Genomic DNA, 20,000 nt, shown 5'->3' with positions numbered 1-20,000 from the left:
AGGCGAAGGGGTTATTGATGTCTGTGTCTAACCACCGCCAGTGCCAATAGTCTCTCATCAACACCCATGCTTCTTTGGCTCGGTTGAATAAAATCATTTGGAGACTATAGGAAAGTGTAATAGAATTGTTCCGAATTTGAGAGGGGTAATGGTGTCAGGATCAAACACTCGAAGACTCCTGTGACTCTCTCTCTCTCTCTCTCTCTCTCTCTCTCTCTCTCTCTCTCTGTCTCATTGGCAGGTGAATACTAGAATTGTCCCGAACATGAAAGGGTTAACACTACAAGTACTACGAGTAATTACGCCCTGGTCCCTGTGCCTCACTCTCAGCTGATTATAATGCAGTGGTTTGGCGTTAGAAGGAAAATAATACTAGAGTTGCCCCGGAAACAAAATCTAAAACAATGAAAAATAAAAAAAATAAAATGATTGGTAATGGCAAGGGGCACAGTGGAATCCCAGTTGGAAAACCTTATTACCTTGAGGGTGGTCAGGAAATAGCGCTCCAGTAGAAACTCACCTACCCCTATCTCACGTGTTCCGGGGACGGTTGAGTCTACTGGTATAGGCGTGGGTGTGGCGGTGTGAGTCGGAAACGAATAAGTGAGGCAGGTTAGACACCGATAGCGCTGATTAAACGCTGCACGCAACACACGCGTAATCACCCAGCTCAGTGGAAGGGAAACATTTACGGACCAGCTTTTATAAATTCATAATTTTTAAGATCTCTCGTTTAGACACCAGTATTAAAGAAAAAAAACACATAAAGGATGGCAAGCTGACCTTTTTACTCCCCCTACTTCATTTCAGCGTCATTCTTCCTGCCACCAGACTGTTTTACCTTATTTTCATGTATTATTTAATTTCAGAAAGGGTCTTCTCTGGGTGTGAAATTATTAGAAACTACATTAAACCCCGTCACTGTGAGAGACCCTTCGTTTAGTGTAATTTGTCTGGTGGGCGAAGTAGAAATACGTCGTCGTAGTGAAAGGGTTAACTGCGAATGAAGATATGGCAACAAAAACAGCAGCAACAGCAGGCCAAATAGAAAAATATCATAAAGGGGTAAAAAAAAATTCTCCTCCTTAAAAACAATAGTACTGTTATGGAATACAGGGTGGTCCAAAAATAGCGCTTCTCTAGAAATTCGCTTGGCAGTGTTTAAATATGTTCTGGGATGGCTCAGTCTGCTGGTGCGGGCGAGGGTGTGGCAGTGGAAGTCGAATTAATCATATAGGATGGACACATAACACTGACCCGTCCCCGCAGCGCAATAGAAATAGCCGGACGGAGTGGAAGAGAAGCGTTATCTATGCGCCGCCCTGTACAGTATATGCCAGAAGAAACAAACTGGAAGTAATGTCATGGTCGCCAGAAACAAGGACAACAGAATAGCAAATGGAAAACTGCATCCATATAACACAACAAATTCAATGTTCCTGTGGCGAGGAATAGAGAAATAAGATACAGAAGACATAAACTGAATTTAACGATATGGCCACAAGAGCCACCACCACCGCCACCACGAACAAGAGAGAGAGAAAAAAGAAAAAGAAAGCAGGAAAGAAAAAAAACGACCTAATAAATAATAACGTCGCCCATAACACGAAAAAAGTCTTTATGTACAAATACTCCCGTTTATGGCAACAGTAAGATCACAAACCTCAAAAGCAGGAAGTAAGATAACAAGATGTCAGTAAAAAAAAAAATAAGGGCATGTGAGAATGAAACAAAAATAATAGCAGGCACGACTGAGAGAGAAAAAAAAGGTGGGGCCGGCATGTAAAAAAAAAAAAAAAATACATGGCCGCAAGCCAGAAATAGGACAGCATTATCACAAAAATCAAGAAATAAACTAAAAAAAAAAAAGGACACAAAAACAAACAGGGGAAGAAAGACCTTTACAGTGTCATATAAAGTCAGCCTTCAAAATTTTTCTGGATATAAAAACATTAAAATAACACAGAAGCAAAAGCTAAAGTGAAAATAACGGAAGGTCCACAAGAAGCAAGGACAGGAAGAGGCACAGTGGAAAAACTCGTGTGGGTAATAGGAAAAAAAGATAAACATTGATCAGATTATGGCGTTTATGACTCACTTTCACCACTGAATAGAAATATAAGTAAGCAGATGCGAAGGATAGGGGCAGAAGGAAGTACATCAAGCCGAAGGGGAGAATGCCATATAAAGCTGACAGTAACTAACTTGTCCCGTTCATAAGAAAATCTCTCTCTCTCTCTCTCTCTCTCTCTCACACACACACACACACACACACACACACACACACACACACACACACACACACACACACACACACACACACACACACACACACACACACACACACACGAGCGTAGAACAAGGCTATGACCACAAAAAACAACAGCAAGAAAAGGCGGAGTGTAAAACCCGTGTGTGGAATAAAATAAACGAGTGTGCAGTGATCAAATTATGGGCTTTTATAACATGGGCCGCCAACCGTTGTGACAGCCAACTCAATCAACTTGTTGCAAAACGTACTCGGCCACCATTTAGTGCACCTGCATGCCATTGATCAGGGAAAATACGAGAGTGACCCTTACGAAATCTTCACGCGGTCATTAAACTATCAATCCTAACCCAGCTTTATCCATCCGAACTTAATGTAACCTAATTTAACCTAAGCAAACCATAATGTAACCGGCAGCCATATCTTCACACGGCCACTGCTATACCTAACCTAACCTAATGAAACCAAACTTTTTATTTTTTTATTTTTTATAATGTGTCCGACTTCTGGGCATAGGCTTCACAGCCTGCTCTCAAGGCCCAGTAGTCCTCCTACATACCATACACCTCTCTACATGTCACCACTTCGGCTCTAACACCCACCGTCCATATTGAATACATGCTAGGGCTGTCTCATACAGGACTTGGTGTATTGGTATTAGCGGGGGTACTTTTATGACATGTCGGCGGGTTATCTGGTAGGTCAGGAAAGTCTGCTCTTATGAAATTCAAATCCTTAAACTGTTCCCTGCCCCAGCCGGGATTCGAACCTGGGTCCATCAGGACTGCAGGCCGCCTCTCGACCGATTCAGCCACCGCCTAACCAGACCTAACTTAGCCTGTCCTGATCTAAGTTTATGTAACCCAGCTTAATCAAAACGGACCCAGCTACCGTTTAGTATACCTGCGTACCATTGATCAGGGAAAATACAGTAGTGGGCCTGAGGAATTTATTACTCGGACACTGCGTTACCTAACTTAGCATAATCTTACTAAACCTTTCCAAACTTAACATAACCTAACTTAATTCAACCTAGCCTCATCCGACCATCACTTAGTGCACCTGTATCCCTTTAAGCAGGGAAAATGCAAGAGTGGCCCCAAAGAAATTTCACTGGGTCTCTACTTAACCTAACCTGTCCTACCTTAACCTAACCAAGCCTATCCTAATCTGACCTAACTGAATCTACCCTAACCCGCCGAAAACGAACCCGGCCGCCATTTAGTTGATGTGGATTTAATTGATTACTATAACCTTCACTACGTTATCCTCTTTTTCTGTTTAGTTCTTGTTATCCCACACCGGTGTTTGTTGTGCGATGTGACTGTTCTGTGACCATTTTGGGGGTTCGGCGGGTTTCTGTCAGTTAAATAAAATCGTCTGGTGGGAGCGAGAATAGCCTATAAACCCAGTGTTTCCGCCGTTCGTAAATTGTTCTTCTTCATCATCATCATCATCATCATCATCATCGTCATCATTTTAACTACTGAACTATGGTGTCTTACTTTTTTTTTTTTTTCAACTTTCAGACGCTTTTTTGTAGCTTTGTACTCGTTGAGACTTATCGGGCTGGAGGAGTTATATCAGGCTTTCATTAACCCATTTATTACGCGACGCCATTCCCAAGCTGAAAGAAATAATCAGGAAGTAGCAAGAATAACACACACACACACACACACACACACACACACACACACACACACACACACACACACACACACACACACCATTTTCTATGAGTTAACCCTCTGTCCCACTTACAAGGGGGGGTTAACTAAGGTAATTATAAATCTCGTTTGTTCCCCTATCCTGGAGGCTCAGTTTCCATCCCTCCCCATTAGGCCAAAGTTATAATATTTTCATCCCCCTCTCTCAGTACTCCTAAGTTTGCCTTGTTGGAACTTTGCTGGGCTTTAGGTCATCCTCTGCAATCCCATGACGTTGTTTTGTGATTTATTAGTGCTGCCTTCAGACGATTTTATTCAGCAAGGAGAAGAGAGGTTGGTGTCTGTTCGTGCTGCTTACGGACGGTTTTATTGAGAGAGAGAGAGAGAGAGAGAGAGAGAGAGAGAGAGAGAGAGAGAGAGAGAGAGAGAGAGAGAGAGTAAGCAAGAGGAATAAATTATTATGTTTGTTCGTGCTGCCCACAGTGATTTTATTCAGAGAGAGAGAGAGAGAGGAATAAATTTTTAAGTTTGTTCGTGTTGCCTACATATAATTTTATTCATAGAGAGAGAGAGCCTTCATTGGGGCAAAAGAAATCAATTAACTAACCCCTCCAGTTCGAAAAATCTCACCAAAGCTAAATACAGTTGTTTGAGGATAGCAGGAATGGAATTAAAAACTGTCCGGTTTTAGTTTTTCTTTTTTTTTTTTCTTTTTTCCCTTTTTTAAATCCCCGTCTGCGTACTCATTAGTTTTCCTTGTTAGGACTGACAGACTTAAAGTTGATAATCCATAGCATAGAACAAGAGGTACGACCATAATGTATCGCCACTTTTCTGCGTTTTCTTTTATCCATTCTCTCTCTCTCTCTTTTAGATAATTTGCTCTGCATGATGTTCTGTGGTTACAAGAGCTCTTTCATCCCATTCCTGTTCTTACCTTAACTGTGTTATAATGAGTGATGTTTGAATTGCATGTCCTAAGAATATTAATATTTCTCAGGTAGTACATTCTACTTTTTTGCACCTTTTTTTGAGGTGGGGTCGCAGAACTTCCCCTTTCCATTTCTTAAACTCATTCTAGTTATGTTTTAATTATGCTTGTGAAGTCAGTAGTGGTAATTATATATTTATTTTAACTATTTTTTAACACTGGGGCTCTTGTGACTCAACCTCAGATGAATATAAATTGTTTGATGTTGGCCAGAATTCAGTGTTGGAGTTGACGCCGCCGTGACAGGGGTAACGGAGACAACTTTAGCATAATTTCATGTTCCTGTGATACACCTTAAAGTGACTAAAATCGTCTGGAGATGGCTGAAGTAAAGTAAGAGTTTTGATGTTAACTGTGTGAGGGTTAATCTCCTCGGTGCGAGAAGTGGGGATATACATTGCCATCCGATTTATGTTACATTTACCTTGTCATTAATCTTTATACACACACACACACACACACACACACACACACACACACACACACACACACAGTCTGTCTGTCTGTCTGTCTGTCTGTCTGTCTCTCTCTCTCTCTCTATCCCCCCCCCCAGGTCGTATATTCCATTCCTCAGTACCTTCACTAAAATTACATGAGTCAACAGCAAACTTAAGATCATCACTTCCTTAATATGAACGTCTGGAAATAGACTTAAGTGATGAAATTAATAATAACTTTGGTGATATTGTTCAACCTTATCCAGAAACCTGAAATAAAGTGACGGTTGCTGGCCGTTGTCTGGGGGAAAATTAGGACTTAGAAAAATTAAATATCTGTTAATGATCCTCGTGAAGCCGACAGGTATTAATATATCATCTTCGTGTTCTGTCTTAGCGTATTCTTCACAATCCTTAGGGAGTTTTAGTGACCGATATATATATATGTCAGAGGAGAGAGGTTTGTTGATGTGCAAAGTTTTCTCTTACTTGTTTAATAACTTGAATGTTGTCATTTGTTTAGTAATCACTACGAAATCCTTATGTGGAGCGGCTCTATCAGTCTATCTCTGACTAACGATTTGTGGTGTAAAGGTGTTTCACTTTTGTAGACTTTAGCGACATATGGAAGTCACACCACACCACACCATCTCACTGTCTTATACCGCACCACACAAAAAAGTGAGTAGCCCTGACGCTGCCGCATCTAGAACTTTTTGCACTTTTACTTGTCAGGTTTCCGTCTGGTGTAGATGCAGGTCTGTTTGTAATGATTTCACCCTTCTCTTAGACTCAGTCTGTACCACCATCTTCTGAGACGTACCGGTAATGCTACTTGACATTTCACTGTTCTGTAATTTATGTGTTTAGTGGAGTTCCGTGTGGCCGTGTGGACCACGTATCGATCCCCGCTCCAAATACCGAACCTTAGTCGATTACCTAGGAAGGTTTAGGTTAGGTTAGGTTAGTCTGTTAGGTTCATTTAGGATGGGTTATGTAAGGTTAGGCTTAAACAAAGTAAGCTCGGTCATCCACGGAAGTGAAAATTTACCGTGTGGTGCTGAAATGATGTACAGGATGGAAATGTGTATCCCTGCTAAGAATAATTGTTAAATGAGTGTGATAGTGTGTGCCTGCATATGTCTTCACAGTTTGGGGTCCTTTCAGGGTTCCCTGGATGAACTAAAGCTGCTACTTAAAGACTACTGTACACGTTTCCACATTACTTATTTTACAAGGTCAGGTCTCCCATGCTTATACATTTAGGCAGGAGTGGGTCATTTTTCCCATGACAGGAAAATGGTGATCCTCGATCCTGAGGGTGAGTTACCCCTCGCCACCCCCAAAACAAGATGTGCGTTTATAAAGTCGCTCTAGTTTCATCTGACTGTTCTGGGGAACTCTTTAACTTCAGTATTAAGTTCTGCTTGCATGACATTAGACGGGCCATGGTTATGACGTAGGACTGAGTCTTCGTGGCCACTAGATTATCAGCCCAGTAGTCTGACTTCAGTGGGTCATCGGCCTAGCTAAAAGGGGTTAGGGATGGTTGTCAGGTTAGACCCAGGAAGCTCATTATAATACAGTAGCCGCCTGCCCATTAACTTCTGCTCGAAGATTTTTTTTTTTTTTTTTTTGTGGCCACCAAACGATTGTTTTCAGGCTGCAAGAGTCCCCGTACTGAAGAGACTAGAAACAGTCTCCACTAACCCTTCTATACTCTTTTACTCTTGGCCCAGATTTTAGTCCTTCTGCAGCTTATTTCATGTAGCACAGCGGTAGAATAAGACATCTGCATACTTTCCATAGCTCATCTTCTTAACTAGCATCACACTCTAGTACTAATCCATTGTTACGACTGAGCATTCACAATGGAGAGTGGTCGATTTTAGGCCAAGATAGAATGAAAGTGGTTTAGTACATGTGTGTGACGTGTGAGGATGTGACACCATCTGCTTAAAGGTTGCTGGAGTGTGTGACACGAATATGGACAACAAAGTCCAGAATCGGAAATATATAATAGTGTGTGTGTGGTGTGATAGAACTTTTGAACTGTACTCTTTTTACTCTAAATCGGCCTAAAATTACCATCCATCCATCTTGAATGCTGAATAGTAACAACAGATTGGCAGTAGAAAAAGATCTTAGTCATGAAGAAGTGATATGGGAGGACTGCAGAGCCGTAGTATTGTCTTATTTTGCTACCGAGATACACGAAATAAACTGTAAAAAGACGAAAATCTGGGACACGTTAAGGTGAAAAGAGTATAGACAGCATGTAGTGTGACCACAAGCTTCGTTAAACTTTACGTCATGTTAATTATTATTATTATTAGTATTATTATTATTTTTTTTTAGTATCATCGTAAATTCATTTCCGTCTCATTATGTTGATAGTGTTAATGAAGCTGGTTATGAATGAGATGAATGATAAGGCGGTGGAATATTTAAATGTGATGTATGCAGATGATTTCTTGCGTTATGTTAATAATGAACAGGATTTTTGCAGACAGGTTCCGAGTTTTTGCGAATGTACTCGTATATGAGAGATGAGTTGTGATAGTGTAGTAGTAGTAGTCATCTAGATCTGGACCCAGTGGACTGCAGACTTCAGTTGTTTTCCTCCTGAAGTCCAACGTCCTCCAGTTGGGGGGATAGTGAGATGTTGAGGTCCATTTGTATAAACAGGCAGTGTAGCAGCCTGGATATAACAGTGCCATCACGTGAACGCCTTCCTCTCCAGCACCTTGTTGTGTAGAAAAGGAGTAATAGATAGCGGTTGGGAGAGAACTTGATTCAGTGTTATGGGTTGGTGAATGGATAAGGACATGTATTGATGAAGGATTTTAACCTCTTCAGTCCGGTGATGTATTATCCTACTTTATTCAAGATAATTATAGACAATTTTATTATTTATTTGGCCTACTTGGGCACCACAGTAGTGAAGGGTATCTTGAAGGTTCTAATTCTTACAGTTCAAAAAGACTATGTTCATATGTAAAATCGTGTGAAAATATCAAGAATGAAATTAAAAATACGTCATTGCATTGCAAGGGACAAAATTATCTGGTACAGTGTAAGAGAAGATGTAAATATTAAAAGGAAATGGAGAGTAGAGTGTCCCAAGGAAGTCAAATGGCCGATGAGGTGGAGGAACTGATGTAGAACACAAGATTAAGTACAGTGTTTTGTGGCGCTTAGATGAAAAAGTTGTACTAAAAAACAGCGGAGTTTTGTTGCGCTGAAGTGAAAAAAAAAAAGTATGAGTAATCAGCCAGTCAAGTTTGGCCATATTCAGCTTACATTATTGCAGGTATTTGAACACCATTTACCATGTTTTTTTGGGGGGGTGGGGGTGGGGCGGGGTTACAGTAGTATGAGGTATAAGTGAAAACTACAGTGTAATTGGTTGAAATAAATTTGAGGAAAAAATATGCCAACTCTGAAGTGAAAAAAATATCGTTCTGGAGAATCAATCCGTTAACTTTATCTCACACAGTCGTAGTTATCTGAGCACTAACGTCCATAAATTTGTGTTAAAAAATGTCGATAAATCTGGTAAAAAAAAAAAAACAATGAATGAATGAGGACAAATATAACGCACCACATCTTCCATTTTTTGGGTATAGCTGAGGATGGGGTAGGCTGCATGCATGTTGGGAACTTACTGCACTGACCTTCACACACACACAGACAGACATACATACATACATACATACATACATATAGACGTACACACACACACACACACACACAGTCATAAATATGTAGAATTATCCAGTTAGATAACAAATGCAATTAGTATAAACAACGAAAAAGGAAAGGAAAATCATTAAATGTGTCTCGTGGCAACAACGCTCGAGGACATTTAAACGGATAATAGAGCCATTTAAATACTTCCGGCCACCATGTTATGTGTTTCAGTTAATATTACTTATAGGATCGATTTTAAAAGGATTTTTTAGTGAAGGTAGAGTATTTTTATTGTCATGACTCTTCATAGTATGCAGAGTTAGGCAGCGAGGAGAGAAAAAGTAAAGATATTTTTTTAATCAGTTCCATTTTTTTTTAGCTTTAAAAATAGAGTAATTATTTCGTTCCTACTGTGGCGTTAATATATGCAAATTGGTGTCTCCTCTTAGCGCACCGCTTATTCATTTTTTGCTTATTTTTTTTTTCTACTTCCATTCTTTTTTCTCTGTGCAATTATTTTCCTTCTCTCTGCCTTCCCCTTCTTCTCATTTTGCTTCTTTTTCTTCCTCCTCCTCATCGTTATCCTCTTTCTTCTTTTCCTCTTCCTCCGTCTCCTCCTCCTCCTCCTCCTCAACTTCCTGTACTCTCCCTCTAATCCTTACATCCTATCTTCTTCTCCCCCTCGCTATTCTCTTCTAGTTAAGTCCGTCTCAATTTCTGCAGCTTATCTCTTCATCTACAGTATTTATGCGTCTCCCCCATTTTCTTATTTTCGAGCTTATACTGTCAATGTTATACTGGTTTCTAGCTTATGCCCCTCCTTTCTTTTATATTTTTTCTCCCTTCCTTTACCTCTCACGTTCCACTCCTCTTCCCCTTACACTCACCATCCTCTCATCTTCCTTTCCTTTTCCTCTTCCATTCGTCTCCTTTTCCTCTTCTGTTTTTTTTTTGTCCTCATATTATTCTCCCTCTTCTTCCTCTACTCTTCCTTTTGCCTTCCCTCTCCTTTCCTCTTCTCTCCTCTTCCTCGTCCTCTTCCTCTCCTCTTACTGTCCTTTATTTCACCTCATCCACTTCCTCGTCTTCATCTCTTCCTCTGTTTCTACCTCTCCTCTTTCTCGCCTTGCCCCTTTTTCATCTCCTTCTCCTTCTTTTTTCGTTCTCTCCTCTTCCTTTTCTTCTCCTTTTTTTCCCTCTTCCTCTTCCTCCTCTTCTCTTCCTCTCCTCGTCCTCATCCCTCACTGTCAACAGGCAATATCAATTTTACGGTGTACAATTGGAGAGTTTAAGTCTCTCTCTCTCTCTCTCTCTCTCTCTTACACTGTAATATGTCTTTGCCTCAGTCCTCTGTCTACTTCTTCGTTAGTTTACATGTTTCCATTTCTGAGTCTGTCCGTCTATCTGTCTGTCTGTCTGTCTGTCTGTCTGTCTGTCTGTCTCTGTCTGTCTGTCTGTCTGTCTGTCTCTGTCTGTCTGTCTGTCTGTCTGTCTGTCTGTCTGTCTCTCTCTCTCTCTCTCTCTCTCTCTCTCTCTCTCTCTCTCTCTCTCTCTCTCACACACTGTGATGTCTCTGCATCAGTCTTTTTGTCAATATCTTCGTTAGTCTACATGTTTCTTTTCTCTCTCTCTCTCTCTCTCTCTTTCTATTGCTGTGTGTTTTGTGTAAATTCATGTCTGTATATCATTGTTTTTCGAATGTTTGTCTTCCCTTCGACATGTGGCTGCTCCACGCATCTCTCTCTCTCTCTCTTTCTCTCTCTCTCGACACGGAATAAAAATGAACAAGCGGGAAGAGAATATTGATAAAAATATATATGACAGAGTCAGAGGGTGGTACAGGGAGAAAATATGAGAGAGAGAGAGAGAGAGAGAGAGAGAGAGAGATGGCTGTTGACACACTTTCATCTAAACTCAGTTGTCCTAATTCGCTTCATTGCTCTCTCCCTACCTTCTTTCACTTCCTCACTCTCTCTTTCCGTCAGTTCTTCCTATCCCTTTCTTCCTTTTTCCATCTCTCTCTCTCTCTCTCTCTCTCTCTCTCTCTCTCTCTCTCTCTCTCTCTCTCTCTCTCTCACCATTAGTCCTTTTTACGTGTCGTTGTTTTTCTTACTGTCCCTGTTTTGTTTTTTGCAACCGCGCCCGCGAAACGAGAGTGGGCGTTCTGCTTTGCTTAGTGTGTGTGCATATTTGAATGTTTGTCTTTGTGTTTTATGCATGTATGTATGAATGTGTGTGGGGGGGGGGCGTGGATTGAAGAACTCGAAAAGTATAGCTCTACATTTTATTTTTTAACACTTTTTTTTTTTTTTTTTTTTTTTTTTTTTTAAGAAATTCGCTTCCTTTACTGCTTTCAACTTGAAATCAGCTCGTTATCCTCACTGTCTTTAGTACAAGCTACCATGTGCATGAGGGTTTATTGTTGTTTGGTGATGTCATTTGCACAGTTGCATAACCAGATGCATAATGGCAATTAAACTTGGTCTCAAGGGGTGTTGGAAAGTCGATAAATGTAAACATCTCTTGACAGTGATTACAAAACTAGCTGTGAGTGCTAGAATATTGCTAAAATGTGATGTAGGTCCTTAAAACATAGCGAAATTTGTAAATACTATACCTCGGATCTTTCTGTAATGTCGCTAAACTGGGACCTCTACGTAGCTCATGTATGAACGAGTTGCCAGCAAGCTTAGAGCAACTGTTGGTAAGAAACAATATCATTAACGTTGCGAGACGATATACCTATTTCCACATTTTTTCCAGCATCATGGTGGCATTATTATATATTATCATTATTATTATTATTTTACTGGTATGGGGTAGTGGCGGTGTTTGAGGGGCTGGAATGGGGTAATGACGGGGTTTGAGGGGCTGGAATGAAATAATGGCGGGGTTTGAGGGGCTGGAATGAAATAATGGCGGGGTTTGAGGGGCTGGAATGAAATAATGGCGGGGTTTGAGGGGCTGGAATGAAATAATGGCGGGGTTTGAGGGGCTGGAATGGGGTAATGATGGGGTTTGAGGGGCTGGAGTGGGGTAATGGCTGGGTTTGAGGGGCTGGAGTGGGGTAATGGTGGGGTTTGAGGGGCTGGAATGGGGTAATGAGGTAATGGATAGACTTGGCGGAGGGGACTGGGGCAATGGAGGAGTTTATTGGCGTGGATCGGGCATCCCTGGGGTATTGTGGGAGAGATCAGGTTAATGGTGGGGCTTTGATAAGTAGATATGGGTATTATCACCACTTCCGCTGTAACATCCACCGTCCATATTGAATATAGGGCTGCCGCATGCAGGATTGGTGGGGTGGATTTGGGTAATGGCGAAATCTGATCGGATGACTGAGGTAATGGCGAGCTTTGTTGTGGCGGATTGGGGTAATTGCCGGGGTTGGTGGGGTGGATTAGGGTAATGGTGAGGTTTTGTTTGGGTGAGTTGAGGTAATGTCATGATTTGCATGGGTGGAGTGGGGTAATGGTTTTTTTGGTTGGGTGAATTGTGTTATGGGTGAGTCTTGATGGAACTGACTAGGATAACTGTGGGGTTTGATGAAGTAAATTGAGGTAATGGAAAGGTCTGACGCAGAGGACTGTGATTATGGCAGGTGGTTGGGTTGGTTTCAGGTAATGGCGAGGTATGGTGGGGTGGATTGGAGTAATGACGGATTGATGGGGTGGACTGGGGTAAGGGGAGGGATTGATGGGGTGGACTGGGGTAATGGCGCGGTGTGGTGCAAAGGATTAGGTTTTGATGAGTGGTTTTTAGTACCTGATGAATTTGTTGGGGAGAATATCACTGACGGATTTGTTGGGGTTAGGGTTTGCTGGGGTTGATTAGGGTGATGATCTGTTTTGGTGGGGTGAAATGGGGTAGCGGCAGGGATTGATGGGGAGTATTGGGGTTATCGTGGGCTTTTGGTCAGGTGAGGTGAAGTGGGATAATGACGAGGTTTGGTGGGGCAAATTAGAATTATGGTGATGTTTGGCGGGGTGCACTGGGATAAATGCAGGGGTTGGTAAGGTGAGTTCGGGTAATGGCGGGGTTTGTGGGTGTGGATTGGGGTAGCTAAAGGCAGGGTTTGGTGAGATAAATTTGGGTGATGACTAGGTGTGGTGGGGTGGACTAAATTAATCGCGGGTTTTTTTGGGGAGAAGGGGTTAATGGCACGGACTGTTGCTGTGGTTTGGGGCAGTGGAGGGGTTAGTTAGGGTGGAGTGGAGTAAGTGCGGAACTTGCTGGGTTAGTGCAGAATATTAGAGAGATTTGGTGGGGTCAGTTGAGTATGGGCGGGATTTAGTGGGGTGGAATGGAGTAGTGGTGGGGTTTATTGTGGTGGATTAAGGTAATGACGGAGTTTTGTGGTGTAGATTGGGGTAATGTCAGGGTTAGGCGGGTGGATTGGAGTGAGGGCGAGATATCATTGGGTGGAGTTGGGTAATGGCATGGTTGGGTGAGGTTGTGTCGGGTATTGGCAAGGTTTGGTGGAGAAGACTGGGGTAATACCTGGGATTGGGGCGGTAAACTGAGGTACTGGTGGTGTTTGTTGAAGAGGATACTGGTAATGGCGGCGTATGGTGTGGTTAATTGGGGGTAATGATGGGGTTGGGTGCGATAGAGTGCTGTAAAATTAACAAGTGAGGCGGACCAGAGTATGGGGAGGTTCAGGAATGTGTGTGAAATGGGGTAATTGTGCGGCTGGTTCGAGTGGAGTGGGATAAGTGTGAGGGGTGAGGTAGGATAGAGTACGGAGAGGTTGAGCGATGTGCAGTGGCGTAAAATTGACTGGATGGGTAGAGTAGAATATGGTGGGGTTTGATGGGGTGTAGTGGGGTAATGATGGGGTTTGTTGGAGTGATCTTGGATACTGGTGGAGTCTGGTTGCGTGGTTTGGGGTAATGGCGGGGGTTTGTTGGGGTGGATTGGGGTAATGGCGGGATTTAGTGAGGTGGACTGGATGACCGGGTTGGGTGGGTTCAACTCGGGTATTGGCCTAGTTTATTGGAGTGGAGTGTGATAATGGCGCGGCCCGGTGGGGTGTATAAGGATAATGGTAGGGTTTGGTGGGTGGACTGGGATAATGTTTTTTTTTTTTTGGGGGGGGGAGGGGGGAGTTGGAACAATGGTGGGGTTTGACTGCGTAGATATGTAATGGTGGGGTTGTTGTGGAAGATAGGATAATGGCGGGGATTACTGGGGTGGCTTGTGGATATGGAGGAGTGAATTGGGGTGAAGGGAACGATTGCTTGGGTGGATTGGGGTAATGACGAGGCATAGGAAGGTGGACTGAAAGATTGGCGCAGTTAGTTAAGAGCATAAGAACATTAGAAGAGAGCCTAACTGCAATAGGCCTGTTGGACCATGCTAGGCCACTCCTACGAGAGCGACTAAACTAATAGAATAAGACAAGGTGTAGCAGGATAATGAATGGGTTTGGTGAGGTGGGTTGTGCTTTTGGTGGGTTTCGGTTGGGTGGATGAGGATAACTGACTGGTTTGCAGGGATGGACTGGGTCAGTGGCGGGGTTTAGAGGGCAGGATTGAGGTAATGGAGGGATCATGTGAGGTGGATTGGTTTAATGGTGGGGTTTATCGGGATGGATTGAGGCAATGGAGGGGCTTTGTTAACGTGGGTTAAGGTGATAGCAGAGTTCGGTGGAGTGGATCAGGGTAATGATGAGGTTTGGTGTAGTGGATTTGGTAATGATGGCTTTTGTTGGGGTGAACTGGGGTAATGGGGGATTTGTTAGAGTGGATTAAGGTAATGGTAGGGTTTGGTGGGGTAGAATGGAATAATGGTAGGGTTTAGTAGTATGGAGTGGGTAATGGCTGGGTTTGGTGGGATGGACTGGGGTAATGGCGGGGTTTTGTCGTGAGGAGTGAGGTATGGCAGGGGTTGTTAGGTTGGACTGGGCTAATGGCAAGATTTAGTGGGGTGGGGTTGGGTATAGGCGGGGTTTCGTCTGGGTGCAATACGGGTACTAGTGGGAATTGTTGGGTAGATTGGGTTAATATTGGGGATTAGGTGGGTCAATTGGGATGATGAGGGGTTTGTTGGGGTGAACTGGTGAAGGAGTATTTTGTTGGGGTGGATTAGGTATGGCGGAGTGGACTTGCGGAGATTTGTGGGTGGATTGGGGTAGTGGCAGGGTTTCTTGGGATGGATTGGAGTAATTGGGGGTTTGGTATGGTGGGCTGGGGTACTGGCGGGGTTTTGTAGAGTGGAATTGAGTAATGGTTGGGGTTGGTAGGGAGGATTGGGATATTGGCTGTGTTTGGTACAGTAGACTGCGATAATTGCGGGGTTTGGCTGAGTGGATTGGGATAAAGGTGTGAATTGGCAGAATGAATTGGGGTACTGCTGGGGTTGGGTAGGCTGGAGGCTGGTAAAATCGATAGTGCAGGTCGTGTAGAGTATGGCGGGGTTGGTTAGGGTGAAATGGGATAATTCCGGGGTTGGCTGGGGTGGAGCCGGGTAAAATTAAGAGATGAGGGAAAGTATAGTATAATGTAGTTTGAGAGGGTGAGGTGCGGCAATGGTGGGGCTGGAGAACGTGAAGTATTGTAAAACTGACAGGTTGTGGTGGGGCAAAGTATGACGAGGCTGGGAGGGATGGCATTGGATAATGGTGGGGTTGGGAGGGGTGGCACTGGGTCTTGGTGGGGTTGGATGGGGTAGAATGAGGCAAGACTGATGGATAGGGTAGGGTAAAATCTGGAAGGGCTCGGGGTTGGAGGTGGGTATAAGTGACAGGTGAAGCTGAGTGTAGTATGCTGAAGTTGATTTGATAGTGTGACGTAATGACGGGGTCAGGTGGGATGGACTCGGGTCATGGTGGGGTTAGGTTGAGTGGAAAGAGGTAATGGCGGGTTGGATGGGGTAGAGTGCGGTGTAACTGATAATGAGATATGGTAGAATATGGCGGGGTTGAGTGAGGGGAAGTCGGGTAGTGGCGGATTTGAGTGGAGTGGAATAAAATTGGCAGGTGAAGTAGGGTACAGTATGGCGGGGTTGGGTGGGTTTGAGTGAGGCAACCGGGATTTGGGCGGGGTGGAGTTGGGTAATACTGACAGATGAGGTATGGTAGAGTATGTATGGTTGAGTGGGTTGAAGTGGGATCGTGGCGGGGTGTGATACGGTGGAGAAGGGTAAAACTGACAATCAGGGTAAGATTGAGTACTGAGTGGTTGGGTGGGATGGAGTGGGAATGGCTGGAATGGTTAGGGTGGATTGATGTGAAATTGACAGGCGAAGTATGGTGCAGTATGGAGTGTTTTGAACGGCTAGATGGTGTTGAAAGGAGTGGAGCAGGATAATGGCGGGGTTAGGCTGGGAGGTGCTGGGCAAAACTGGCAGGTGAGTTAGGTTAGAATATGACGGAATTGGATGGGGTGGAGTTGGGTATTGACAGTTTGGGTGTGGTAGTGTGGAGTAAAGGTGACAGGTGAGGTAGGGTAGAATATGGCCGGGTTAAGTCGGGTGGAGTAGGGTATTTTACATGAATAAATCTTAATTGCTATAGATACCGACCGTATTTTCCAGTTTGTAGTAAATTCATATTCACTCTCTGGAGCTCTAAAAGTGCCGTTATGATTCTCCGCGCTTTCCCTATTCGTGACGTCAATTTTGACGTCATCATAGAGCAGGCGATCCATTCTTAGCTTACTGTAGATACAACGGGACAAGGTTTAAGTTCGACCTGGGTATCTGTTTGTGAGAACAAAATAACTAAAACATTTTGATCCGATTTGGACCAAACTTAATGAAAGAGGTTGACCATTTCTTTTTATAACAATAGTTCAAAGGTGAAGGTCTTACGGTCAGCTCCAACAGTTTTTTTTTTTTTTTAAATTACATTCTGGCCAGGCTTTGTGGAGAGGTTCAGGGAATGGCAAGGGTAAAGGGAGGCGACTTTGACAAAAATCGGTTACAGGATAAAATCAAATGTTCGGTCCTAAGAACAGTTCGTGGGCGCGGATGTTGTACTTTCTGAGTGTTCTTTCTTATTTAGTATGGATTCGGCTTCGGACATAAACTAGACATTTCTTTTCCTTAGGCCCAGCAGTCCTCGCACGTACCAGCAGATGACGCACACCCACACACCCACATGTCATTTTTATTATCTCTGTGTCATATCTCCTCCTGTCTTATATCGTGCTGTCTTTTATGGTCTCTCTCTCTCTCTCTCTCTCTCTCTCTCTCTCTCTCTCTCTTCCATAACTTCAGCAACTGTTACTTTTCATTTAAATTCCTTTCCTGGAGTCTGTCTGTTCTCCCTCCCTCACCTTGAATACCAAACACTATTAATCAGCGTAGAAAAGACCTGTCATATTAAAAGTGATATGTTAAGGCCCAAACTGACTCCTCCAGTTCGAAAAGTCTATCCTAAGTTGAGTATAATCGTTGAGAAATGGCAAGAATTAAAAAACAAATACTCGGGCTCATTGGGATCCTCTCTCTCTCTCTCTCTCTCTCTCTCTCTCTCTCTCACTATCCATTTATCTGTCTATCTCAATATTTCTTCCTGCCATATTGTAGGGCGGGTGGCACTGGTAAAACACTGGAAGGCATGTCTGTCAGCACTCCTTTCCTTCCCCTTCTCCCACGACACGCCACCCTCAAGCGGTAGGGAGGTGTGCTGCTGACCGGAAGGACGCGGGATCCAGCACAGAAGGGGGTAGGGAACAGTTTGGGGAAGCTGAATCTCGGTAGGATGGTCTGAAATTATCATGCACAAGCTCCACCAACATGTCAGCATCCACACTATTATTATCGCATCAATACTGAATTAAGGGCCCTAGTAAATATTCATTTTGGGTGGTGGGTTTTAGCGCTGAAACAGCGACAGGGGCTGGTGCTTGGAGTCATTAGCTGCGCGTAGGAAGACTGCTCTCTCTTCTTGGATCAAATTATCTAATGTATGTCCAAAATGGAGTACGTAAAAAAAGTAGTTTAAGGGCTGACGCTGCTCATGTGGAGTTTCTTGTATTCTTTTTCATATGCTGGAGATTGACAGTTGATATAATTCAGTTTAGTGGATTCATATGTTGTTTTAATGCATAATAATATCATGCATTAAAACAGATGAAAAAGACACAGACTATATTATAGTGTGTGTGTCTTTCATCTGTTTATCATATACATCTATTATAATTGTCTGTTAGCCCATCGTTTATTGCTACATCAGGAGCGATGGGGCATAAGGATAACTAGCCAACTTAGTCCAGATATTTAAGGTGAAAATGACCAGTCGTTTTTCCCAGACGGATATGTGAGCAATACATCGTAACAAACCCTCAGATGTAAACCCTTATCGGCCACATCTGGTCAGAGCGCCTTAACCCACTTAACCATCTGACATCAATTTGCATCATTACTAAATATATAAATCCAGGGTTGGGATTCGCAGATCAACTTACGATTCATTCCCCGTCGTAACTGTGACATGCCATTATGCTGTTTGGTATGAATGAAATACTTGTGTTGTTTAGGCTGACTTTTAGCTCCGATATGGCAGTTGTTATTGTGGAACGTTTACTGCCTCGCCATTTTTAGATCCTTCGAAAACCTTGAATTATGTACGATTAGCTGATCCAGGTCGTGTGTTTACAGGGAAAGCAGATTTAGTTATGTCAGGCCTTTCTAGCTGGTTTTGATTTTAAGAGGTGGAGTGAAGAGGTGGTGTTAATTTGGTTGCGTTTCTGTGAACTGTTTACTATTTGATGATGCTAAGGTATGGATCCGTGCAACATTCAGGTGTGGTTTTACTAGACTTATAGTGTAATCATTCATTCATTCATCGTCGTCGTTGTCTTATTTAGCTTCATCACTATCATCGTCGTTGTCGCTGCCGTCATCGCTTGTGTCATCATCATCATCATCACAAACAGCAAATGAGATAAGGAGATATACAGCACGACCCACTGATCTCTGCTGCGGCATGAATCCTAAGAGAAAAGAAGCTCAAAGTACAGTTGTGAACAGTATTGCCATTCCCCTCTTTTCCTGAATGGTTATGAAACTCTAGTGTAATATTATTTTTAAAAATTACTCGAGCTCCGAAGATTGCTTGACTGTTTTTCGAAAGTCATTGCTCTTTGTTTATTACTTCATCCATTGTTGCCTCATTTGGAGCGTAGGGGGCCATGGCTAGGCTTCTAAGTCCAAACATTTAAGGCTCGTGTCAACAATCCCTTCCAGTGAGTGGCATTAGGTGGAGAATAAACGCAACCAGTCCTGAAATTTAAAACCTAATAGGCCACATGCGATTGAAGCGCCTTAATCCAGTAGACCACCAGGCGCCTGTTTGTTGGCTGTATAGTCACCACTCAACATATTGATCCCTTCGCTCAGATGACATTCTTTATTTTATTCTTGCTATCTCCAACCGATTCCCTTCAACTCAGAAGAAAATTTTCGAAGTAAAATGGGTTAGATATAGCTTTCATTAACTCCTTCAGTACGTGGCGCTGTCCTGAGTTGAACAAAATCGTCAGGAAGTTGCTCAAATTAAATATAAAAATGTACTCTCAGATTGAAGTGTGTTAAATGGTTTCCTGGCGAACAGAGAGAGCCAGTTACCCCGCCACTTTGTGTAGAATCATACCAAGTGAGTGTACCAGGAAGTATGTCCACAACTGTACATCATATCGAATTTTACATGTGACGTTTCCGTGTATAAATCTGGACACCCCGTTTGATTGCTTCATTCTGCTTGCTTCATTTTGCTTGCTTTATTGTGTTTGCTTTATTCTGCTTGCTTCATTGTGCTTTCTTCATGCTTGTTTCATTCTGATTGCTTCATTCTGCTTACTTCATTTTTCTTGTTTCATTCTGATTGCTTACTTTTCTTGTTTTCTTCACTGTGCTTGCTTTTTCTGTCTGCTTGTTTTTATCTTACCTTCTTACATCCTTCTTTTATATTCCGTTTTTTTGTAAACGTATTACTT

Source organism: Coenobita brevimanus, chromosome 61 (assembly GCF_032717465.1).
Source record: "Coenobita brevimanus isolate Jiangsu-jjx chromosome 61, ASM3271746v2, whole genome shotgun sequence".
Taxonomy (NCBI): Eukaryota; Metazoa; Arthropoda; class Malacostraca; order Decapoda; family Coenobitidae; genus Coenobita; species Coenobita brevimanus.
This window is presented reverse-complemented; position numbering follows the sequence as displayed.